At 38.9% G+C, this 27691-nt stretch overlaps 1 protein-coding gene across 1 annotated transcript in view; it reads left to right on the forward strand.

The window, feature by feature from the left end:
* The first annotated feature begins 1109 nt into the window (after positions 1–1109).
* Positions 1110–27691, forward strand: part of LOC148836461 (5-hydroxytryptamine receptor 1F-like) — a 65492-nt gene continuing 38910 nt past the window's right edge. Inside the window, exon 1 of the mRNA XM_088913554.1 lies at positions 1110–1277. The gene's annotated coding sequence lies outside the window, so the exon portion shown is untranslated. The remainder of the gene's footprint in view (positions 1278–27691) is intronic.

Genomic DNA, 27691 nt, shown 5'->3' on the forward strand with positions numbered 1-27691 from the left:
AAAAAGTCTTAATCAGTTTCTAAGAGAAAAGTGACAATAAAACATACAGGACTCCTGTCCTCAAAGACTGGTAGTGACCACATAGCCTAAGGTAACCCCATGCAGTTAGGAACATGCACCTCAGATGCATTTGGACCAGTTTTATCCAGAACCTCCTGAATACACTCATTACACTGAGTCAGTTCTGGTAATAGTCAGAACCAGAAGACTGTAATGACTATTCCACAGTAGTTGAAGACTGTCAATTGCAGTTGACTCTGGTTATTACCCTCTGATGAGTGATGCTTTGGAGTGCCTCTGTTCTCTGAAACAGATTTCCTTGGTGACTGCAGTGCTGTACAAGCTTTGCATGCATCTGTGCCTCTTAGGAAGGCTTGTGAATTAATCCAGACCACATTATTTTAGGCTACTATCAATTTATGCTCCCTTTGTTTCCAACACCTTAGTCACAAGTTGCCCATTATGGTTTTGATTTGCATGTTCTTTTCTGTTGAAAAATCTTAAACAAATAAGATAAACCAATACACAAGCTTTGTTCAGCCCATATACAGTACTACACAAATTGACAAAATCTTACAGAGGAGCCCAGAATAGTTTAAACAGATCTGCATTAAAAAAAAAACCTTTACATTTGTCATTCCATTCATGGAATGTTCTGCTAGAATTAGGGTTTGTGCCGTTTGCAGTAGTAGGATGGTAATAAAGAATCAACAGGAAAGTTACACTAATAGGCACAGCATTTTCAATGTCACAATGTTTTTGAAGAAATATAATGTATTAAGAATGTATTAAAAGTGATTAGAGTGGGAGACAGTGCATGATTTCTCCTCTCTAGTATGAGACACTGTGCTTAGAGACGGGAAATCAATTCTGTGGAATCTTTATGTGTTATTGGTTGAAACTGTTGCAAGGATCGCGCATTGTTCAGGGCTGCCGCTGTTGTCCTTGATATTGTGAGCCTGTCAATCAAGGGGCCGGTGAGTTTTGCTGAGCTCTATCTGGATAAGGGGAGGTAGAAGGGGCGCGTTCACAGCGCTAAACGATCAAGTGGCTCCTCTCCGGCTGCGCAAGTGCGGGGCTCATTTGAGCCACAAGCGCCTACGGATCTCTCTCACAATCTAACGGGGGAAGTCTCAGCAGCCGAGCTGTCGATTGATGCCCGGAATGTAAAGACTGGCGTCAGAGCAGCGGAGAAGCGCTTCCCCGTGACGAGCTGTGCCAATTGAAACTTGTTAGCTTCAGGTGGATTATAGGACAGAATGACTTTTGCCAAGCAAGTAAGTTATTTGCACGATTGTTTTCAGCATGAAGAATATAATATCGTGATATAACAATATGCGTTACTGAAGAGTGCATCCATCTTTAGACAATACAGTATATGTGCATTAGGATCGCTTTTTTCTACAAGTTAGTTGTTCTTCACTTTTTATTAAGTAACAGTAATACAAGTAATTTTATCACAGAAAAATAGATAAATAGCCGTGTCACATGAAAAAATGCTTTGGCAGGCGAAGGCTTTATACTTGGAGAAGTCAAAATAAAGCTTCCATTCAATGTTTAGTCACACTTCGTCAATATAGTGTAGAAACGGGTTCGAGGGTGTTTCGTATTTAATGTTTACAAATCCTGCTTACTTTTTGTAGTTACTTAAACGTAGAGCACAAATAGACGTGGAGTGCCTGAACGTACATTTACATGTAAACCGGGTCCAAGCTGTTGTTACGTGTTATACAGTACAATGCCAAGGCTCCGGAGCTCTTCGATGGTGATTCGCGAAAGGTACCCTTCAGCCTCCGGAAAATCATAAGCATGTGCCGATACCATAGAGCAGCTTCAGTCGCCTGCAGTTGCAGAGTTTGAAAGGATCACGAGGATCTTCTCACTAGAGTGTAAATTCTCAATTTTTATCATATCTGGCTTTTCAACATTATGCGTGCAGTTAATTAAACTTTTAAATAAAAGCTTGCGACCTGAAATATTTCTGTGCTCCTTCTGCAGGACATTGATTTTATGCCCTCCATCCTACGACTTCAGTACTCGGAGAAGTTGGAAGTTCTAGCTCGTAATATGTTATTAGTGGCTACTGCGTCTGCCTAGCGGGATGCGCGTAATCAGATTCTGGGCAAATCTAGTTACAACGATCTTCTGAGGCATCGCTTTTAATTTGTTGTTTTATTTGCAATTTGTCTACATGGCTGGAGCTTGTTGATTCAAAACGTGTAGTTCCTCAGTGTCAACTACAGCTGAACAATTGAAAAAAAAAGTGCGCACGCTTTATTATTAATTCGAAACAGACCCACAGCCATATTGACAGGGTATCTTGGACATTCAACGCGATCCGAGAATACATACTGTACTGTGCCGTACTTGCCTGTTAAATACCTGGGAGATTAAGCAGATTCCAGTCAGATTGTTTCCACAATCTATTGAGTAGTGGCATACAGTATATGTTTTTTCTTTATTATGTTGAGATACCATGCAAACACCTAGTAACAAGGTTATACGGCTGTTTAAAAGAAAGGTAGAAAGTTTGAAATAAGCTGTGCCTTTAAAACGTTGGGTGGAATGTTCTGCTCGGCTTACTATAGCGATAGATCATACTACCTCTGTATGTTATGGATACATTGCAAAGATGCAATGCAAACAGGTGTCGCAATGTGTTTTATACAGTACTTTAAACAAAAACATTACTAGAAAGAATCATGCAACAGTTCGAATTTGACAAAGAGTATCGATTAAATTATGTGCACAGTGTGGGGCTACGCACAGGGAGAGCACAGCCCTGTGCGCTCTGAGCTAGCTGTGTTCATCGGATCCATGTGTAGTTTTGGACCGGGATGTTGTCGGCGGGGAGTGACGGATCAGATGTTTAACATCCCTGACTGTAAATGTGTTATTCAAAATGACGCATTCATACTGTACAAACAATACTCAACCTGGAAAACATAAGAAATGTGTATTTAATGGTGCGGGAATCCACTGTAAGCTTGCTTTCCTCTAAATATTACAATTCAATCATACGAGCACGACTTATTGATCATTAATAAAATGCATGTTGTTTTGTCAAATGTATGGCAATTGCTAAATGAAACAGTTCTGCAAATTACCAACATGCCCCCATGCACTTACTGGAAATTTATGGTAATGTCCATCTCTTTTTCCACAGTTATTCATGGATAGCTCAAAACAGATTATTTAGCATCACCAAATTAGCACACATCCAGCTTTGCAACCAGACAATAAAAACACATCCAAGACATAATAGGCCATAATAGAGTGGGCAAGCAATCAGTGTTAGACTACTGTTTGAAGATGTTGCTGCTTTTAGATTTTGATGCCAATGTTAATTAACACTGAAAGAAGCCCCATATCAGCTCCAGAAGGTTATTTTGTAAGACATATGCAAATAATATTAACAGAGGCTAATGATTTTTTGTGGCTGTTGGTAGTGTGAGAATGCCAGTGAGATGCAACCCAGACAGAGGATTAACCTTCTGTCTCATATCCACTTTTGTGTTTTTACACTTTGCTGGTGGGGAATCTGTATTAATATTCAGCTCCTTTGTCTTTAGCAGGTTAGACAGCCAGTATCCAGTCGCAGACTAGACACTGACTAACTTCAGTAATACCAGCTTCTTTCTAGAGATAACCTGTATCTCTGTCAGGATAATCTTAGGATCACCTGTTTGAACAGTGTAAGACGTTAATGTGTTTGGCGATGTTATGGGTCACACTGTGCTTTTCTTGGGTACTATGGTCTTTTTATTTGGGTTTGTAATTTGTTCTGCGTTTGTATTTCATGAGGATTAAATCAAAGAAAGCATGATCTTCTAGAAAAATGTACTATACTGTATATGGAGAAAATTGCTTTGAGAAGAGAACATTTCTTGATATTTTCTGACAAGAGAAGTTTCATTCACATTTCATAGTTTCATATGCTTCATTTCAGTTCCAATGGATCATGAAAGAGACTATCCAGTAGTTATCCTCTGATCTTACCATCCTTATGCTTAAGTCAGAACATTTTGCAATGTCAGTGGATTTTGGGATGTGGAGCTCAGCCTGGGGGAGTCCCTGTGGTATCTTTCTATGAAGAAATAGTTAAAACAGATGATATCCCTGTTTTTTGATCACTGGAATGGGAAAAATCATGTACCAGCTCAAGAACCGCTCTGCAGTTGCTGTTTGGGACTTTGAGAATGCAGATTGTGATTAGGTATTTTTTCACGCTTTGTCTCTTTGCGTATTAACAGCAAAGCTTGTTTAAATCTGCTTGTCTTTCTTCAACGGAGTGTATCGTTCCTGTAAATGAACCGCATGAAAGCTGACTGCACATACATTAAGATGCAACAGACCATCATGTGAAAGGCTCTTATTTAAAATTGCATGCTGGGACTTTTTAGTAGGGTGAGGGCGTGGATCACTGTGCAAGGTCTAAAAAATGCCAGTTTTGGCAGTGCAATCTCTTAATCTTGCAGAAAAGACTAAACAAATAAAAGAATAATAAAAACAAACAAAATCACTCAAAGACAGTCAGAGAAAACAAGCTGTCAGCACTATAACCTTATCTCTATCCAAACAGACGTTCTAACCTGTCAGAGAACAGCACAGTTGAAACAATATGCATACGAAGGGTGTTAGTCCTCAGTTTAAATAATGTTATATTTTTTTATCTTGAAAGATACTGTAAAAGACTCTAGTCGAGGAAGATAGTTTGGAACACTTTCCATTTAACTTCCTTTTGTATTTAAAGACTTTGAGATCCAACAGTACAGTCTAAGCTCCTTACTTGAGCTGTCAGAGTGGATGAAATGCTCTGACACAGTAAGTAGGTAGTTGAGACCTTTTTTGTTAAAGGACCTTTGAAAGATATGAAATTCCAGGACCTTGTTTTCATTTCCTCAATCGGTTTCATGAGAAAAGCGAGTGCTCAGAGTGGGCTAATCATTCTTCCTTTGGTTGGCCGGTCTGGTTCTGACTCCAAATGTTTTTTAGAGTAAAACTACATCTGTAGATGCATCAGAAGATCACTTTTCAGCTCTTTAAAGCCATGGAGGTCCATTTGCGTCACACTGGTGGTACCTACTATCACAGAAAATGACTTTTTCAAGGCTTTCCTCTGCGCAAGACACGTGTCCTAATTCACATGGTAGCAGAATGATCTGCAATGAGTAATACCTTAAAGTAGAGTTGAATAAAATGTTGAAAGTAGTGAAAGAGTGCCATTTAATTAATGCAGCCCAGATGTTTGCATAAGTGACAGCAAATTTGATCATTGAGTGAACATTCAATATGACTCTTTGGCGGTGGTGATCCCTCAGTCTTCTCTTAGTAATCCAGGGCAGGGGCTTAGAATCCATTTTCAATTGAGGGATGGATTGTAGATCACTGGTCATCCAAGGGAGAAATTACAGACCATCATTAAAAATACATTTTGGATGAAAGATTTCCATGGGAGTTACAGTATATGAAATAACTTGTTCCTTGAAAGTTTCTTGTGTGGGAAACAGAGAAAATCAATAATAATGTTGTTTGTCTGGGGCTTCATCTGTGTAAGTGAAGGAGGGGGGATGTAACTCACAGTAATCTACACAGCTCATTAAAATAGATTTAAGGACCAATGTCTGTACACATTCTCTCTTTTCAATGCAATGTGCCTTGCTTTACATAGTAATTGTATATGAGTGCAAATAAGAAGATGGTATAAGCAAGAAGCTACCATGATAATGATGGTAATTTCTTCTAGCAATATACAGTATTGTGTCATTTCCACTACAGCCTGTAGGAGGGTAAATAGGAAAATAATTACAAATATATATAAAACCTGTAAATTTGTGATGTTCTAAAGATCAAGTGCCATACAGTACATAGCCTTCTAGTGAGGTTTATTCCATTCAATCTTCCAAAAATTTAACTTAAATCTGTTTCTGGTTTGTGAACATATGTGTTTCTCTTTGCAAATGGAAACATGTTTTAACAGCAAGAATGTGGGTGGGACTGAATGGAGTTTGATTAAACAATTGTGTGTTCTTATGAAGCAGAAGTGATAATGGCAAATAAGTCAAAATGCGTCCGACCATTTTCTTTCCACTTTATCCAATACAAAGTCACGGGGGACCAGAGCCTATCCTGGAAACAAGGCATTATGATCACCCTGGACAGGATGCCAGTCCATCAGAGGCCATACACAGACACAGAAACATACTCACACCAGGGCCAATTGTCGTAGTACTGTAGCTAATTAACCTACCAGTATGTCTTTGGATAAACCCACATGATCATGAGAAGGACATAGAAATTCCGTGCAGACAGCACTCTAGGAATTAAACCCAGAGTCCCAGCACTGCAAGACAGCAATGCTAACCACTGTGCCACTATGCCTGACCACTCAAAATACAGCATATCTGCATATAATTCTTATAAATTAAAATATGTTTTCTTTCCCATTTGTAAAGCTTTAGAGAACTATACTTTTTTGCGTTTCATGCTTGCTGTATGACACATTTCACCTGTTTTCAATGAAAGCACTGTAATATGTAAAGCCACACCAAGCCAGAAAATATAGGTTTTTTTCAACACTTGTTGAGGTAGATAGAACGAGCAACAGTGATGTACATGAGGCATTTTTAATGTCACTTAAAGTCGGACACAAAAGCAGGTTTAAGGAGCTTTCCGGTGGTGAAACCAACTAGGTGCTTTCTGTTTGTGTCTTTAGATTTAGCCAGTAAACTTCGTGAACCTCCGTGGGTTTCACACACACACACACACACACACACGCTTGGAAATACAGATGCAATGAGATGTGAGACTCACTGAAAAGCTGGTTTTGAAAAGCAGCGTTCACCGTGACAGCACTCTCAATCTACCTGGTCAACTGTTTCGTTCCACAAACATGTTACATTTTGCATTTGGTAAAAGTGATGGACAAAATCATTAGTGGTATTTAAATAAAATATACTTTGAAGGAAAGTCCAATTAATTTGCATCTTATGTTGAGAATTGATTTTACAACAGTAGTTATTATCTGTTGCTGTATAATGACCCTTTATGAAATGAACAGTGTTGTTATTGTATATATTGTAAGATATGATATACTGTACAATATCTTACAATTTGAAAAAGAATATTAAGTTGAATATAAGGCTGTGCATGTTTCTCTTCATTGCCTATATATGATAAGGGTATGCTTTACCCAATCAAATATGTAACCATTTGACAAATTCAAAGAATGTACATCAATAATACTTGCTTGTCACAATGTGTGTCAGTGATATTTTGTAATGATAACAATATATGTGTGTTTTTACAAGCCAAAAGAAATAGAAATATAAACAGCTGGCCATGTTCATGTTTTTGTCTTGGGTGACGCAGTAGAGCAGTGGTTAGCCTTTCTACCTTGCAATGCTGGGGCCCTGGGGTGCTATCTGTGTGGAGTTTGTATTTTTTCTCTGTGTTCATGTGGGCTTCTTCCAGGTGTTCAGGTTTTCTCCCACAGTCCAAAGACATACTTGTAGGTTAATTAGCTTTGGTGTGAGTGTGTTAGTGCTTGTGTCTGTGTGTGCCCTGTGATGGACAGGCATCCGGTCCAGGATGTTTTCTGCCTTGTGCCCAGGATAAGCTCCAGCTCCCACTTAATGCTGAATTGGAAGTAATGGTTAGAAAATGGATGGATGTAAATGATCGCGTTAGGTTGAATTCTAAATTTACTATAGCACTGTACTTTTTTTAATGTCATTGTTTATAGTTCAGTACCTGCTTTCTTTCTATGCCAACCCAGAAAAAAGCTGTCAGAGTCAGCTAAATAATAATTTAGTTATTAAAGTTATTAATAATAATAACTTTTCAGACAATGTACAGGCATGTGTACCTGAATCTTTGTCCTTACCAGCCTCTAGATACAGTAGCAGAGATGGTATTTTCTCTAAATCAGGTATATGAGGGCCATTACCAACCAGCTTACTGTAGGAGCGTAATGTTATTTTAATCCCAATATTCCAACTTTTCAACACATTTTAGCTGATTTGCTCAGAAAAAAAACAAAACTTATGGCCATAACGTTTTGTTTTTCTTTGATCCTCCGCTTTCGCCCTGTCCGACTGCTCACTGGTACTGGAAAAAGTGAATTCTCTGAATGTGTTAGGAAATGTTGATATCTATTTAGGGTAGGTTTGCAAGTGCGGACTTAAAGGAGCATGCAGAAATTTGGAGCATTACTGTTAAAGCAAACCTTCTTATGCTTATTTTGAAACATCATTTTGCCCTTACTGCAGCAGCCACCCTCTTGCTGAATGCATTTAAGCTATGTCTCCTGCAAGTCAATAATCTAATTCAGTCAAGGCCCAATATTAAGCAAAACAGCAGAAAGCAAAGATTAAAAAATTCCGTGAAGGTGTTGGATTCAGTGTTTCGTAAAATGGGCTGCCTATTACCCGTGAGAGGTACAGAAAATGCAGTAATTGAAAAAAGAAGATATTAATCACAGGTGCCACAGAAGCACATTGGTTAGCTTTGCTTCTGTACCTTGCAGTGCTGGGGCCCAGGGTTCAACTTCTGTAGTGAGTCTGTCCAGTATGTTCTCCCCATGTTCACATGGATTTTCTCTGGGTGCTCCGGTTTCCTTCCACAGTCCAAAGACATGCGTGTAGATTCATTGATTTCTGGAAAAAATGGTCCTGGTGTAATATTTGTGTGTGCCCTGCAATGGACTGGCATCCTTTCCAGGGTGTACCCTGCCTTGTGCCTGTTGCTTGCCAGGATAGGCTCCAGCCCCTTCACCAGCTTCTATTGGATGAAGTGGTTAAAAAATAGATGGATTGACATTAAACAAAGGGGGTCTCATCTTACAGTGGAACATTGTAAACAGACCTTTCTTGAATTGAGCAACTTCTGATTGAATGAATCACGTTTAACACTGGGAAGTATTTGGAAATCTCTTTAAAATAGCATTAGATTCTCTTCACCAATATACTGTTAGATTCCCTTCACAAGCCACCTTTCACCAGCGTCGTTGTTTTCCTGATTCAGCCAAAGAGGGTTCAAATAATATGACTTGGTATTACAAAAATAAACAGTATATATATTTAACTTAACCATTTATTTGCACACAACATATAAAATAGATATATTGAAAGCTGTCCACTTTCCACTATTCAAATGTAATGCTCAGAAGGTAGGCAGATCCCTCTGGGAAATCAAACCTTGGTCACCAACATCAAAAGTTATTTAATCATCAAATGGTCCAGATGCAATTAGTAAGGAGGAATCTCCCTCCCACAATCATACGGGCTATACATTCAAGTTCTAGTTTATTGTCATTATACTCATATACAGGTATATGGTATAACGAAATGCTATTTAGCTAGCTCTCAGATGGTAAGCAGTAAAAAAAAAACCCAACAACAATACAATTGTATAAGAAAAGAAAGACAGAGACAACAGGCAATGTGCAAAACAACAACAGGTAACAGGTAATGTGCAATGTGCAATGAAGTAAAGGATAGAAAATTATGGGGAGTGAACTTCTTGACATGTGAGGTAGAGGTAGATTTCAATGTGTGTTTGAGTTTTGATGAAGAGAGAAGGCACTATGAGGGTTCAGATGGTAGGTGAGAGAGGCTGGGAGTTTATTAGTTTGATAGTGCGGGGGTAAAAACTTTCTCTGAGTCTGGTAGTCTGAGCCCGAATGCTCCGGTACCGTTTTCCAGATGGTAGGGGGTCAATCAGTCTGTAGCTGGGGTATGTGGGGGTCTTTCATGATGCTTAGAGCTTTCCTCAAGCAACGTCTGTCATAAATGAACCAGAATCAAGGTATGGAATCTGTTGTGAGCCAAAAACTGGTGTAGAGAGACAAGGTTTATATTGTAGTCATGATCAATCCATTTAAGCACGCTGCACTCAACCTGTGTATTAGAACAGGTTTTATACATGTTCTTATTAGAACGTGTTTTAGAACATGTTTAGAACATTAGAACATGTTTTATACATGCTCTAATACACGGGTTGAGTGCAGCGTGCATAAATGGATTGATCATGACTGCAATATAAACCTTGTCTCTCCACTCCAGTTTCTGGCTCACAACAGATTCCATACCTTGTTTCTGGCCTGCAGGGCTTCCAAGCAGACTGAACCACCCTACTGTACCTCATGACCGCTGTCAGGGGCTGTGTGCCTGCTGGGGCACTGGGATCTGTCCTTTCTGATTGTTCTCTGTGCTGCCCTCTAGTGGTGAATTGATCTACCTCCCACAGTCATTCTCACGGTCACTCGCCATCTTCAGTAAGAAACTGAAATCTCGTCTCTTAGGATATACCTGATCCCCGAGGCCCGTGGCTGACCATGGATTACTGTCAAGCAGCACTGCAACTCATTCATACTGTGCAGCCTCCTGCACTTGTTTACTGCGGTTTTATTGCTGTTTTATGCTACTAGCACCCTTTGCATCTTCACCTCTTTTGATTGTAAATCACTTTGGATAAAAGTGTCTGCCAGATAAGAAGAAATGTAAAAGTGGACTTCTTGTTTAAGATTTTTAAGGTTTCTCCTTTTCTTGCATTTCTCTGGGTAGTTATCTCTAGTCATCTTTCATAGTTCCTCTCCCTGATATTATAAAATTCACAAGTGGAGAATAAGATTGATGTTCAAGTTGACATGTACTGTACTGTATCATTGCCAGAGAAAAGGGTGGGATGATTTCTGCCTCGACTCCTTGAGGTAGCCAAGAGGCTTTTGACTGAGCATGCTTCCAGTGTTTCAGCCTTATTAGAAAATGAAGAAAAATCAATAGGCTAAGCCTCCAGAGATAAAAAGCTACAGGATTGCTTTTTAGTAATAAACCTGCGACTGTCATGTCAGATACTCTGATGATGGGAAGAGTAGATGTCATATTTGACATTTAAAGAAGTATTTCTCTGTAGATGAGCAGGAGAATACATGAATTGTTGTACCCTGATCTGACAGTGCTTGTTTTGTTGAGTGAAAAGCTTTTGCCAAAAGGCTTATGGTTGTTGCCGGTAGTGACAAATGAGCCCAACTCTACTTGAAAGACTATAACATAAAAAGGTGGCTGTTTTTATTTTTTATCTTAAATATATATTTTTAAATTCCACTGACAGTGCCTGCAATTCAATGATGTATTCTCTTTACAAAATGGAAAAATCACCTTATGTGTAGAGTGTGAAAGCTCTTGTTGGTATCATAACATAAAATAATAGCTTGATGCGCAGTCAGGAAACAATGTGCAGTAATTATTTTGAAGGTACCTAACAGTAAGGTTTTGGGTATTACTTAAGGGATGAAGTATTTCAAGTAGGTAGCTGTGTCAGCATGTGTAGGCTGCAAAAGAACAAGTAAAGGTTTATTCCATGCTGAAAAGAGAAGAAAAGAAATACATCGTTTCGGCTGTGGAGCCTTGTTCGGGTGTTCGGTTGTTCGGACTCTTAAACCAGAGTCCTTCTGGTTTAAGTTGTTTCTGACCAGTCATTCACTCAATTGCCCTAATTAGGTATTTCTTTCTTTTCCCTCGGCCTGAAGTAGATGGTAATTTAATTACACCTGTGAAATGTACAGAATTCTGCCTCGGTAACTAGTAATTGAGCTTCAATCAATTGCACCAGGATTAGAGGGGCTACCCTAACAAAATCCATGTCAGCCAGCATGACCTTCTCAATGGGTGACAGATGGCAATAAGATTTCTGTCTTTCCCCAGAGAAGTGACATTGTCTAAGCTCTTCTGAGAGACATTAACAAGTCTGCCACTAGTCAGCTCTCTGAAGGTACAGGTATCTGTGTGATTACTGAGCTTCGACTCCCCGGTACACTGCAGTCAAGGCTTTGGCTTAGAGACTGTGTACTGAGTAGCTTCTCTCTCCCTGTGTACTCAAAAAGACATATTTGTTGTTTTTTCACCTCATTCTATGGAAATATAAGAATTAACAAACAGTAATAAACTGAAATATATCAAATACATGAAATTAAGTGTTACATATATTATGGTGGTGTGGTGCTTAGCATTGCTGTCTTGCAATGCTGGGGATCTGTGTTCATTTACAGACTGGGGTGCTATCTTTGTAGAGTTTGTATGGTTTCCCCATATTCACATGGGTTCCTCCTCAGTGCTCTGGTTTCCTCCCACAGTCCAAAATCTTCTGGGAAAATTGGCTACGGTGTGAGTGTGTGCATATCTGTGTATGCCCTGTGATGGACTGATGTCCTGTCCAGGGTGTGCTCTACCTTGCTCCCGTTGCTTGCTGGGATAGACCGCGGCTCCCCTGCAACCCTGAATTGGAAGACGCTGTTAGAAATTGGATGACTGCATGAGATCGTTTAATTATTAATAATGGCATCCACTGTAACAAACTGGCGAGAGAAGCTTAAGTACTTTACTCTTGTGTGTAGAAACCTATGGTAACCTCTGTATTCTATACAGGGTAGCGTAGAATGATGATCTTCAGATTGGTTTGACATGGGAGGCTAGTTTAATCTTATTTAAAAAGCAACACAGCAAGTGCTGTCTATCCTTTCGTGAGAGTATTGACTGTGGCAGGTTCATAACAGTGAGAACTGAGCTTGTATAACACTTATCTGTCATTTCACATATCGAGGCAGCCACTGAAACTTCCTGGTGCTTGCAAAATGCAGATTATTTGCATACGGACACAAGAACTGTTTCATGCACAATACTTCATGTCTAGTCATTTGTTTACTTTCTAGAGGCTTTAGAACTGTTTCCATTAGTGAAGAAGCTCTATTTCTACCAAAGCAAAGCTACAAGAATGGAGTGGGTGACAGTAATAGTTTCAGAAGTTGTTTGCAATGTGTCATAATAACCTCCAGTCTTATATTTATGTCTTATCTAACTTTTTTGTATAAGAATTGTATATATTTTGAAATGGAAATTGAGAAGTTCTAGGCAGAAATGAATTAATCCCACAGCTCTTGTTAAATATCACTTGGGAAACTTAGGAATAGAAACATTTTTAATGATGTAGCATGTTTAGAATGACAAAAGTTGTTGGGCAGTGAGAAATCATTTTGAGTGTTAGATTGTTGTTCTAAAAAAATCTAAACTAACGTTTTATTTTGAGATTAATTATAAAGAATGCATTGTAAGCAGTGGATGATTTTTTCTTCCCAAAGACTTCAAAAGTTTGCTTCAAAGCTGTGTGCGATTTGTGTGTCGAGAGTTTCTGGGGAACCCTCTTGTCTGCCATGATAGAAGTGATGTCAGACTGTCTCCCGTGAGCACTAAGAGAGAGTTCTAACTTCACTGTGCCTTTTCGACTCTTTCTGTCTCTTTCTGAGAAGGGGGAGGAGGAGGTGTTAGCAGGGACCGTAATAAAGCTGCCTGCTGAAGTGTGACTTCTGTGGTATTGACAAGATGGAGAAATACAGTACCAGTTGGGCTGGCAAGGGAACCTCCCTTCAGGCTTTTAGAACCAGTCAAGCTAGTGTGTTTTCAAGAGAGTGCATTCTCAATGGCGTTCCTTTTCTTAGGGGTGTAACTGTTAGAGCAGCTTTTCTGTCTGAGTCCAAGGAAAGCCTGCATCAAATGCAGTGAGCTGATGAAAGCAAAACTGCCAAGCAAGAGGTGAAACAGTACTGGCCTGCCCTAAAATTTCCTCGCTTCGCAATTTCCACAGCACCTCGGGAAGCAAAAAACCTGTGATGTGGATCCACCCAGCCCGCACAGGAGATACCCCCGAAAGCGAACAAGGGGGATACTTCTTAGGAATGGCAGGAGATCACACACATGCATCACATGTATTTATGCACCGCCAGGCTCTCTATAACCCCCCTGCTGGGCAGATGCCGTTGGCACTGCTGTCTGTCCCTCAATTTATTTTAGTGTTGATGGGGAGAAGCATAGCTTATTCCAGATTTGAATGTAAGAAGGAATTCAAGTTGCATCCTGGATTTCCTTCTTCTCTTTTCATGACATCAGGAAGAAGAAGTGTCTTGTAGTGAACAGGTCCAGTCCAGACAGACACTGAGATCACTGTGTTCACTTCTTCATACCCCTTTTTATCCTTTTTATCACATCCTTTCTACAACAGCCAAACATGCTACACATGCTCGTTCTGTTCCCAGTAAAGATATAATAAATATAGCAGCTGAACGTTATTTCCTATTTAACATAACCTGTTCCTATGCAGACCTATAAAATTCCTCACTCCATGCCTTAGTTCAGCTCTCCATAGTATTTTAAAAGCCACCTGAATAATGAGGCACCACTCAGACTTTCCAAACAATGCTTATTTCACAATCATTCAAAGTGTGTATAATGTAGCATGAGACAGAGATTGGCAATTCTTACCCCTTTCGTCATAATTTGTTCATTTTTAGTTAGGATTTAAGAAGATATTTGTGAACCTAATGGTCCAAACAAGCAAATTAGTCAAAATTATATGTGACCACTGTGCATTTTTTTGAGTGGACTAGTTTAGAGGAATGGTTTAAGCTGAAACATGGAGAAATGACCCACTTGTAGTAGATTAAATATTTACCATTTTCTTTCAATCAACTATGTGAAATTTTATCATGCCCTGAGTCTGAATTTACAATATTTCTCTATTCTGCCAACTGGGTGGTCAGTGTATTAGGTGCTTGGTTAGATTCTGGTCAAGGCTTGCCTGATGGATAAAGGAATTAATTTCAGTTTCTTCTTTTCTTCATAAAATAGAAAAAAATAATGGTTCCGATTATTTCAGCCAAGGGCTACAGTTAACATTCACATGGGGCTCCTTTTTATCGACATAAGCTCAATGAAGGACCTAATGTATCATAGTAGCTTTTACAAGGTTTGCAGTCAGTAGGCTTCCAAGGGGTTTACTGTATTTTTTAGAGGACTGATTGTGCCTATGTTTCAGGAAAGTCTGTAAAACTGTAGACAGGGCTTTCTTTTACAAGTGGGGGAAGAGCAATGAGGAAACCTACCTTGTAGGGAATGACAGAATGAAACTGCAAAAACTCATCGGGCTTATCGCCACACGTGTGTTCCTTTGTGTCCTCCCCGGCATGTCATTCTGCCTTCCATACCGCCCTTCGAGCTGGTTAACGTGGGTGCCTTTCATAATAAAGAAGTTGTAAGTAATTAACTAAAGAAGATTTTTTTTTCTCCGATGAGAGTCCTGACCTCGCCTTTTGCTGTTTTTATAGTTTATGTCCCATTCATCTTAGCAAACGAAGGTGGCTCCCAGAGAGACTGGACATTAAGGGAGATGCGCTGCCCTGCCTGAGTTATGACTTGCTGCATGATGACTCGCTGCCTGTGGCCAATCTCTTTTTCACACAGAACTAGAAGAGTGGCAATGCGAGCAGACTTTGTTGGACCTGCCCCCCTCCTCTCTGCTCAGCTGGTTTTCATTAGCCACAGGGGAAGAAAGCACTCTTACCTCTCAGCTTTAATAACATTGATGAAATCAGTTTTATTAGCATTTATAAATCACCACACAGCAATGGTGTTAAAAGCTTAATGTGTTCAGTGCTTAAAAGCAGTCCCATAAGGGACAGACATGCCTTGAGTCAGAGGAGTACGGTTTTGGCAGTGCACTTTCTCAGTATGTTCTTAGAAAAACCTCAGATATGTGAAAAGTCATGGCCTTTGAAAATATAAAGCAGTTGAGAACAACTGTCTTCTCTGCAGATGATATATTGATTATTCCTTATTATGCATTATTTATGCAGGAGAATGGCACAGTATTGTTTTGTATTCCATGCCGTTGCTCTGTTTTATTAAATAAAGCCACCAACAAAATGACAAGCTCTTTAACACAAACGTTTTGTTGATGCATGAAACAAAAAATGTGCTTCACTTTACTACAAGACAACGCTGATTAGCATTGCAAAGAATTACTGGCTATTTTAACTACGTGCAGTGGACAGTACAGAAACAGTGGACTTGAATCTCATATCAGGTCTTCATGATAATTTCAACCTATTCTCAGATCTGAAGTCGTCGGTCACAAAAGAAGAAGCAGAAGTTAAAACTCTAGGTGTTCCTTTTCTGTATAAAAGACACTCAGAATGTTGATCCACCCACATGTTCCATTACATAGTTGGTCTAATTATTTAATTAGCTGGACAATTGTATTACTTCTAACTCTTAGGTGATTTACCAACAACCATACTTTTAATTAAGTCAATATCTGGAGAAATCAATTGTCAACAATCTTAAGAACAATTCTACTGTATATATGTCTAATTCAGAAAATAATTAGGCTCATTTTTTTAATTGACTTCTCTGCTTGGAAGAGAAACAACAGTTGCTTGTTTCTCAAGAGGATTTACAGAAACGTTTTTTTTCCTTCAAGTCTTCAGTTAAAATAAAAAGGTGCCGATACTTTGACTAAACAATTCACAAAAGCAGCTAGGCTGCTGAAAAACAGAGGATTTGTGTGGTGTGTACTGATCTTTGTACCACAGTTCTTGCGCAGAAGCAATTATACAGGTTGCTAATGCTGCATAGGACCCCCATGGGTTTTGATTGCATGTAATTCATTCACAATTACAACTTAAAGGGTAACTCACTGTGACATTTTAAAGAATTCAATACTTTCAAAAAATGCTACATAAATAGATAAAGAGGAAATGTTTTATTTTGCTTTGAAATGTTGGTGGTTATACATTGGAGCTTTGAACAATGACACCCTAATTGCAAATCTCCCATAGATATGATCTGGAAGACCTTAAAAACCTTTCCTTTAATGTCTATTATTCTCTGTGTCATTGAAGAAATAGTAATAACATTAAAATGGTCCACAAAAGCATTTATTTGTGATTGTGGTATTCTGTTTTCTTCACCAGGAATACATCTTATAATTTAAAAATCTTGTTCATTATTCTTGAGTTCACATCCTTCAGGGTAATTTTTTTTTTTTCAAGATTTATGAAGAAGTCCTTTTGCATCACATGATTCTTTCCAATGAGAATAAGGTGCCTGTCGTTGGGAATCTGGGAATAATTTCGTGTTGGAATTTGTTCAGACATGTTCTTACTTCTGTGTTGCCACAGAGCTGTGAAAACTTGCAGAAGCAAAGCAAAATGTCCCATAATTATTATTCATTTTCCAAGCTAAAGATTTATAGATAACTTTCATAGTGTCTTTAAGAATTTGCCATTAGTGACGGTGCTTAAAATATTCATGCAGTTGTCCTATGCGCAACAATTATTTCCTGCACGTGAGAGAAGAAAAAATGATGCCTCTTTCTGTGAAAAATGGTTTGTTGTTTAATACATTCTGTGCTGAGGAAGTAAGCTTTTTGCATGCTTGATTTGTAATGATTTTATATAATGTATAATATTCACATTAGTATTGACTTTGAGCAGTCATTGTGAACATTTAACTGTTCCACAAACAGGAAGTGTAATCAGCTATTACAGTAGGTTAGCCATTCAGCAAATCTGAGGATAATGAATCATCATGACGAACTTGCTTTCATCCGAATCCTTTCCACAGGAAAAACAGAGTAAAACTGCAAAACATGTTGAGACTTTGCTCCATGAAGACAAAAGGAGAAAGAAAATGAAAATGCATCGTGATTAGTGTCAGTTAATTTTCCTGAAGTAGTTCATTTTACTTAGTTGGTAACCAGTGACCACCCTAGGGACTGGCAGGTTTGTATTTTGGGAAGGATAGAGTTAGAGATCCTGGCCAACTTTTTTGAAAAAACTGGCTTCATCAACCATGTGCTTTTAAGAACTGGAGGAAATATTAACATAAATCTTACAAATGGTCCATCTAGCATATCTGATTGCTTTGATCTAATTGATCAAATGGTCTCTCATTCAGTTATTATTTTAAGGATCTCAGATCAGCTTCAACATGGCTGGACAGCTATAAAACAAAATAAAATTGGAAAAATTCCTGACAGTAAATGTCCTAAACATAGGTACAACAATTCTGTAACTTGCTCAAATCCAGCATGTGCTGCAGAAGACGTAAGACAACATAAAAAGTAACATACGGCCTGTACTGTAACATACGGCCTCCAGCTGTGTTTACTATAGGTCTGAAAAGAAAAGAAAAGAAAATAAGAAAAACCTTGAGAAGAAATTTCTTTACAGAAAGCCTGAAGAACTGACAGTGAAACATACAGTACAAAAATCTCCCAAATGTTCCATGGAAAACATATATTGGTATATAACATCAAGAAATACTGTATAATGTACCTACCTTGATCTCTGATCTCTTACAGGACACTGAACACACAAATCAAAAATTCATTCCAAGGAATACACAACATCCACTTACAGCACATCTTAACCAACAGTGAGCCCTGGATGATTATTTAAATTGTCCAATGACTTACAATGCTTTGCCAAGCAACGGGCAGCTACAAACTTCCAAGCATACTATTACACCTCAGTTTATCATCACTCCTGCTTGCATGAAATTTAAAGCCCTTTTCAGGTGATATACATAAGGAAACTACTCCGGTGAGTTACGTTAAATTCCTCTACCAGAGACAGAAAGAAGTGACCTTATCTAGGCTGATGCTCTGTGGGAAAATAAAAGTGCCTCCTATTTAGTGCCAGAGTATAATGTGCTCTACATATGTTTGTTTTGTTTAGCCTGAGATCATTTTTTCAAGGACAGACCACAATTTGTCAGCCACGCAATCCCAACCCTTGTGATCTGGGAGGGAGCAATGAAGACAGTACCTGCTAGACGTGCAGGGTTATGCTTCTAGCTATTGTAGGCGTTTTCCAGGAGCTGACTGCAGAACAGACTGCTGTTGTAGGCACATGTAGTGTTAATTTAGTAACATAGTGACATAGCACAGTTTAGCTGAAAGTAATAAGGACTATATATACATATACTGTATGTCATACACAAGTGAAACCTATTGCAGATCTGCAATGACAGAGGGAAATTTCATGTTTAACACAAACGTTAAAACCTAAGGCCAGAGAAATATGTTGTAGCTTAATATCTTGTAAGGATCACTTTAAACAAAGTGAGAAACATGCCATAGATACCAATTTTTTAATTCTTTTTCTAATTCATTCAGTATCTAATTGCGAACATCGTTGAATTCTTTGCTGTCTTGGATATTTAAGTGTCTGTTACTTAATTATTTTTTTTTTACTTTAATTAGTGCCAAAGAGATCCCTGATGCAATTCAAGTCACAGTCTTCACGCGAACAATTTGCACCAAAATGATCTTTCTGCCACTCTGTGGCTATCACCTCTGGCTGTTCATTAATTTGGTCACTGATCCTATCGAGCTAATCAAAGCTGTGTATCTCAGCTCTCTCCCAAGATAATACTGAGGGTCTCTTGACAAGGATAGAAAGGAGGGCTACTTTGACTGGGCATTAATAGAGAGTTTGATGTTGAAGTTAGCTGTGATCAAGTGGAACAGAGGGAATGCAATCTCTGCCTAAATTTTTTAAATGAGACATGGCAAAGGAATATTTCAATTGTTGGACTGTTACTTAGGTGGCTGTTGTGTGCTGTAGAATGAGGACAGATTTGATTTTAGAAAGCATAGTCATTAATTCTAATTCAAAGTCTCATAGAGAATGTAAGTACATTGTTTAGCCTGAGACTAATTAAAATAAAACTATTGTACAGTGCTGGCATTTACTGCCAGATCTTTCTCTGCCTTTTGCTGCCTTTTATGTTGCTCGTTATTTTCCCATTCTGACAGTGCTGAGTAGTGCCCGTCATCACAGAACAATAGGTTCCCCTCATGAATTCAGAGGTTACCAGGTTACCGTTTCCAAACCCAAGCGTTCAGTGGTCATCAGGGAAGTTCATGCCAATCATTTTTTTGTTTTATTTATTTTATTGCATTCGATTAAATAAATGAAACCAAGAATAATTTTATCTAGCCATTTTGAATGAGGGAATTAGTCAGAAAGGTCACCCGTATTTGTGTACTGTGTATATGTCATTACAGTGAAGTTCAAAACAGACAACTTGCGCTATGCTCTGTTGGAGCCCTGTGTTGAGCACCATGGAAAATGAAGAGAAGCCCATAGAAGGGCAGTAACACAACCCCCTCCTTAATAAATTTCCTTTTTGGAAGAGTGACGATAATTGTTTGAGCCTAGAGCAATGAAGGTTTTGGCAACGCTGACTAGAAACCAATTTCTACAGCAACTGAAATGCATCCACATCAGTATAAAAGGTCTGGACTTGAAGGTGCGTTTGGGAATTGAATATATTGAAATTTAGTAACTTTAACATCTGACTATTACTGTAAATAATGGTTTATCAAGTTATTTGTTACACAGTGACTTGAATGCTTCAAGGACCGACGTGGATCCCTTTGCAAGAGCTGGGAGATCAAAATAATTGCTGTTAATTAAACAGACAAGCAATACAAATCAAGGGCTGCCGATGGGCAGTGGTGTTCCAGTACAGCCTTTCAAACACAAGTGGGACTTCAGTAATTATGCGCAGCAACTTATTAAAAAAGCTAAGATGAATTATTCTAAAGAATGCCGTCATAACAAGTTGCAACATGCTGTTCGCTTTTCACTCCTGAATTATTAAACACACCTGCATAACACTCAGATCTCCTCCTGCCCTGCTGCCCAGCTGATATCTGGCTGACTTGTGATAATTGCGATGGTTCAGTCTGCAAACACCAGTGAAACAATAACGAATAATTGCAGTTAACTGTGGCCAATTTATATTTCCCAGAGAAGGAGCTAAATTACTTACAGTGGATATAAAAAGTCTACACACCCTTATTGAAATTGCAGGTTTTTGTGATGTAAAGCCAGAAATCAAGATAAATCATGTCAGACATGTTTCCAATTCAAGAGAAAAACAAATAGATAATTATTAAATAATTAATAAATAATTAAAATAAAAAAACCTACAACACCCTGGTTGCATAAGTGTAAGTGTGGAATGACCTGAAGAGGGCTGTGCACAGGGTTGTCCTGATCTTTGCAATGTCCCTGTGGTGCCACATTTTCTCCAGTCAGAATATATATATCCAGTAACACAACCTTTGATATTCAATATTAGAATAATTGTTAATATTAAAGATATTTATTATTATACACCAGTAGGAGCAATATATACTATGTATTATCAAGAAATTCACAAATGTGAGCAAATTAAATTCTCATACATAAATATGGCAGCCTGGCCAAATTTCCCATCGGCCTTTATCAATCATGGCCTCCTAACAATCCCCTTCTATGAATTGGCTTCATTACTCTGCTCTCCTCCCCACTGATCGCTGATGTGTGGTGAGCGTTTTGGCGCACTATGGCTGCCGTCGCATCATCCAGGTGGATGCTGCACATTGGTGGTGGTGGAGGGGAGTCCCCATTACCTGTAAAGCGCTTTGAGTGGAGTGTCCAGAACAGCGCTATATAAGTGTAAGCAATTATTATTATTGTTACTCTGGGGCGACAGAGTGGTTAGAATTGCTGCCTCTGCTGTGCTGGGACCCTGAGTTCAATTCCAGTCCTGGGGTGCTATCTGTATGGAGTCTGTATATCCCTCCCACTGTTTGTGTGGGTTTCCTTTGGGTGCTCCAGTTTCTTCCCACAGTTCAGAGACATGCTGGTAGGTTAGTTGCCTTCTGGGAACATTAGCTTGTCCAGAATGTGTCCTGCCTTGTGCCCTTTGCTTGCCACTATAGGCTCTGGCTCCCCCATGACGCTGAATTGGACAAAGCGGATAGAAAATGGATGGATGACAAATGCTTTCCTGATTATTCCTTCAAAGGTAACCATGCTGTTAGTGTTAAAGTGTTCAACCCCTAAATGTTACAGTACTGTACCTTCTCTTTTACTGATGTTTTTAATATGGATAAGAAAGGTGTAGCACGCTGCCACACTGTGGGTATGACTGTATCAGTGTCTGGTTTCACGACCCTAAGTTTTGTGAAGAGCTTTTCTTTTAGGGGAATAACAGGATTTCAGTAAACAAGGTTTGGCTGTTGTAACGGAACAGATTAATCTGAAATGCTAGAGGTGGCGTAGAAGCTCTCCAGAGACGAAGAGAAATACTCTACACTCCTCATGAAGAAATCGACCTCACCTGCAGGCAAGCAGAGTTCTCTCTATAACAGAGAGGAGCAGATGACAGAATTTGTCTTGTCTGAACCTGGAGTCGACCGGTAAAGTCTCAATACAAGAACAAAAAGGTTATATGGTTATAGAATGATGGAAAGTCAATGAGGTTCTTTCAATTACAGACTGCTGCTGTGTCAGGCAAGAAAATATTGCAGGTTTCATGCATGTCCCTGACCAAACAGAGTCAGTTAGTGTTGTTACACTGGGAAAGTAAAATTGCTGTAGGCTACAGGACCAAAGAGAAGTTTTTAACATCAGGGCTAGATCTCAGCTAATTAACTATTATCCTGCTTATAGGAAGAATACAGTTTTATCTTTCTCCTTTTCTTTGCGTTCTCCAGACCTCTCTACCTAAGTAGGAGGATCTTCTACACTGTGTATGGGGCCTGCTGATGAGAGTGGGAACCAAGTTTCACCTGCCTTTAAATCCAAGGATAATCTTAGATGGATCAGGAAGTCTGTGGAACAAGATGCCTGTTTTCTAACCTTAGCAGATATTGTGCCCTTTCGTAAGAGTAACATCCATAAGTACCTGTCACGCTGTGCCACTGCATTGTTTACCATTTCTAGCAGAAAGCATTTGACTCACCACAGCAGAGACTATTTAGCCTGTCTCTCTGCATTAAGCACAGGAAGCAGTGCTACTCCTGCCAGGTACACAGATGGCAGAGAGCTGTGTAAATTACACTGTAGGCTCTGTGTATGGGACCTAGTTTTCCAAACACTAGTTAAAAGTGGTTATTTGAAACAGAACAATTAGGGTCATAAACTAGAAGGACAAACAAAGGTGGTGTAATTTTAGTTCATGCATTAAGTACATTTCTTAAAAATCCTGTAAAGGATGTTGACTGGAATGATGAGAATGCTTTCAAATCTTCAAACAAGAGGAGGGCATTTGGCCCTTCTGGACTGTTTGGTTGTTAGTCATTAATTGGGCTTCGTCTTTTATTGGCTTAACAACACGGCTGTGCTGCTTGTTCCATACTCCCACCATCCTTTGGGTAAAGAAGTACCACCTCTTCTCAGTTTTTAATGCATTTCCCCATAGGTTACTGGCTCATGTTTCGGTGTCCATTCTGAAAAAACAGCTGCATTGACTTTGTCAGCAACCTTTGAATACTTGTATCAAGTCCTTTTCCATTTTTTTCTCTTCAGGATGAATAAAACTCAGTTCCTTCAGCCTGTGACATTCCATTAAGGCACTGAATGTATGTTTTTGCTCTTCTCCGGACTGATTCCAGAGCAACAATATCTTTTTACCTGTTTGAAAGTGCCAGACTGACATACATATTAAGCCTACATATATAAATATATAAATTATAAATGGTCACAAATTACACTAGTGTCTCTCATCTCTCAGTACTCAGCTTTCAGGTTCTTCATACTGTTGAGGAACCAAGAAAACTGGTAACAAAGTTTTTATTTATGGCAGAGAAAAAGAAAACTTTGGGCCACTGCTTTGATAGCATTGGGAGACCCCTTATTATGTTGATGTGGTATTATTGATATGAAGGGTGAGAGGCATTATTTCATAAATACTAGAAGGAATTTCTTCATTCAGCTTTCACATTTATCTGTCATCTCAATGTCAGGCTCTGGCACGGAGGAAGCTTAATTTAAATTTTCTTTGTGGAGCCTTTTCAGAGATGTTTCATTTTAGTGAGATTGATATGATTCTCATTATTATTCCTGTTATGATTTTTTTTGTTTTATTTCTCTTTATTCAATCTGACCCAGCCAGCGGTGTTCTTCAAAGAGTCTCCAAAATTTTAACAGTCACTCTGGGATTTTACAGTTTCCTCCCCCTTTTACCAATCTAATTATTGTCCAGCAGACAATCGTCTTCTACTTTGTGCTCAGGGACTAAATCCTGAAGCTCTTACGCTTCAAACAGAGATCAAAGCAGACAGCATTCATTTAGATTCAGTATGCTGGACAGGAAAAGACATTTGTGTCATTTATTTGGAAGATCACAAGAAACAATCTATTTAGAACAGTCAACCCAAAGCCTTATGATTAAACAGTTCATTTTACAGTACAAGATGTGTAAGAAACAAAAGAAAGTGGTATGCTCAACAAAAATACAAGGAGCAATTAGGGATACAATGAATCAAATGTTACATTCAATTACAGCTTAATAATGACTACATAAAAAGCAATAAAAATTACAAGTAGAGTTTCACTTCTGCCTCTGTGCAGATGTTGGTAAGGTGCAGCTTGCTTCTGTGTGTTTATAATTTGACTCCCAGTAGTGCTGTATTATTTTGTGATATTTTCTTTGCTCCTGGGCCATATCGGGAAATTGCATTGAATCTGCCTGAATGGAAACGATGGCTTGTGGTTGTAACCGGCCACAGCATTAGGAGGCTCATTCAAGCCTTAGTCACATTGTATTCTCCCTGCACTGGCATATCCAGTCCCAGCTCTGACAGCCACTTCATGCTTGAAGAGAATCAAACACTTATGGCTCAGGTAAAAAACAATAGGAAGTGGGATACACATGCTAAGCAATTCTCAGTGCACATTACTGAAGAAAAACAAGAGTGGATTCTCTGTGACAAACAAATCAGAATCACTCACTTGTTAAATTGTTGTCATATGTTAGAGCGGGCAGAAGACACGTCTAAAGATTAATATTGACTGCAGAGTCATTTCTGAAAATGAGTAGTTGCAAGCTTACAGAGACTTATAGCCATACTAGGCACATCCAAAAGCACATTGATCACATACAGTACACACCAAAGTGCTAGCTTTTAGGATAGGTACTGCATGAGTGCATCTATGACAGAGAAAGCCCCTCTGGAAACAGTGGAGTGGTGTTGTGCACATTCTGTAGTCGAGTTTGTAATGGACTGGCTGCTGTTATGCCACAAATTTCTGAAGCTGACAGCCATGGTTTTCTGACAGGCAGGAACTCAAGTGCAGGGACTCGGCAATCTTTGGTGGCTGGCAGTGAAAGTCGAAGCTGGAGGAGCTCAGGACTTGCGGAGACAGCCGAGGATGAACAGGTGTTGAGTCATGGCGGTCCGGAGTCAGGCTGAGAGGAAGGCAATCGCTGCAGATGGACAGACAGTTGAGGGGATCACTGGAGCGGTGCTGTTCGAGACTTTGGAGGTCAGGGATCAGGTTGTTAGGTTGCAGGTTCCAGATATCAGCTTTCAGGTTTTGGGCTCATATGCTAAGCATAGCACTACCATGTGTATCTCAATGTCAGAACACCACTCCAGGGGCACAATAGGATTAAAATAGGGTTAATAGTTGAATGATTAATTAGAAAGTTGATTGGACAATCTAGTGGATTTAGGGGGCACTGATAAATGGCCCAAACATGTCGTGATGTGTTCATTCTTGAGAATGTTGTAGGATCGTGAGACAACCAAGGACTGTAAGCTATAACCCATCTGGGCATGACTGCTTGTTCTTTGACTCGGTTTTTATCTGAAGAGAGAGTACTGCCTAAAACAGGGTCCCAATCAGTGCTTCCACCCAGCATGCCTTGTTTTCCCCCTCTTATGAAGATAAATGGGACGGATCTTAGATGAAAACAGAAGGTCATTCAGAGAGTCTAGACTCTTTATGATTGAAATAGTTACACTAGGTGGTAGGTAAAACTGTCCCTTGGCACACCAAATGAACAAAGGGCATTAAACTGGAAATGTAAGTACTGTAGTTCAAGTAGGTAGCTGCGTCACCATGCGTAGGCTGCAAAGTAACAAGTAATAGGTTTATTCCATGCTGAAAATAGAAGAAAAGAAACACAACGTTTTGACAGTGGAGCCTTGTTCGGGTGTGTCTGCCCCTCTGGAAACCCAAAGCCACCTCTGTAACACCCAAAGAAGGCTGCCTCAGCCTCAGTTTCTTTTCTTCTCTTTTCAGCATGGAATAAACCTTTACCTGTTCCTTAAACTGGAAATCCCTAGGGGCAAAGCTGTATTAAAACCAGTTTTGAAGTCTGGTTTTTGAGTATGTTGGTACCAGTTTTGCCATCTTACAAGTACACAAAGCCTCACACAGTGCAATCAACCCCCTTCCAATTGAACACAAATAAGATAAACTGACGGACATTTCCATACCAGAGTTAACACTTATTATTTCCAGTTGCTTGCCAATTATATCATCAACCTTGTTTGGATCATCATCAAGGTTATCGTTTTATTTGTTAGTTTCAATTAGTGTTTCTATTCAAATTGAGGCTCAGTCATTAATTGCATAGGTGGAGAGCAGTGAAAAAGGAATTTCTCTCTGAGTGGTTTAAAACTGCAGCAGCTGTGATGTAGTCACTCAGCTTGTTACCTGATGTCAAGTTCAGCACTTTGGAATTGTTTTTGCTTAGTTTGTACCAGTGCCAATACTGTAACAGCCACTTAATGCTTAGCACATCATACAGAAAGAAGTAAAGTTTTATAATTTATGCAGAACTTCATCAGAATTTATAACGGTTTTCCTACAAGTATTGTTTACCAGATAAATGCATTTGATTTCAATGCAGATGTGTTCCTGTTTATATTATTTGAAACATTTTGTATCCTCGTTTACCAACGGATAAATAGAAAATACTTTGGCCTTTTACCTGCTGACCTACTACAGAGAAATTTAAAACGCAGTAAAACTTGCATAAAACCTACATTAACAGAATGATTTAAGACTTCAGTGGAACACTTTTGAGTGACATTATTACAGCAAAGTGTGTGTTAGAAATATTAGATTGCATCTGAAATAGTCAAAGAAACCACAGAATAAATGCTGGATATCAGGTAGTTTCTGAGGTTTGAACAGTTGCTGAAAGTACTGCTTCAGTTTATTAATAAATACCAGGGAGATAAAAAGAGTTTTATTGTGAAAATAAACACTATATACTGAGAGGCATTAGAAGCAAAATAAATTATATTTATTCCAATACACATTTGTTGTATTTTTAATTCCTCTCTATTATATGTTTCAAGGAGTCTTTTCTATATTGTATATAGAAAGTCAGTAATGCAAACTACATAGAATTTATTGACTGTAATAAATCTGAATTTACCAGCACACTCTTTATGTCACCTAAGCTTTTTGTTAAAAACAGCTTTGTTTCAGCTTTTTTGTTATTCCCTCTTGCTCAATAATACAATACACCATAAAAATAGAAAATTGCTCAGAGCCTTTTAGGTCACAGTACTGGAAACACACCACTTATGTTATTAACCCTCACTTTCGGTCATTTTTTTTAAAGAAGTGTTAACACAGACAGAGCTTGGTCCTCATCCAAAGCATCACTTTAATTGTGAAGAGTTTCAGAAGTCCACCCCCTTTCACCAGCACAGCCTTTGTAAAGCTATTTTAATACTAATTGTACTCCTGTGGCTTGTGCCAGACTGGAATCAATTGCTTAATTCCTAGCTGATCAGCTTTTAGGAATAACTGAAAAGGAAAATGTGTGGCCACTTTAATAGAACACTCAATATCACAATGGTGGCATTTTATTAAGGTGGGCCCAACCTGTTCTGCATTAGTCATTTTTGTCAGCCTGTCAACTTGGACAAGCCTGTCATTTATTTGATTTGATATTCAGAGACACAAGCCTCTTTCCTGATGCTCATTTTCTCTTTGTTTTGCGGTTATAAATGGTCTGTATTGAGTGATGTCTTCTAGCCAACTTGCTTGACT

Source organism: Atractosteus spatula, chromosome 4, assembly GCF_055471065.1.
Source record: "Atractosteus spatula isolate fAtrSpa1 chromosome 4, fAtrSpa1.hap1, whole genome shotgun sequence".
Lineage (NCBI taxonomy): Eukaryota > Metazoa > Chordata > Actinopteri > Semionotiformes > Lepisosteidae > Atractosteus > Atractosteus spatula.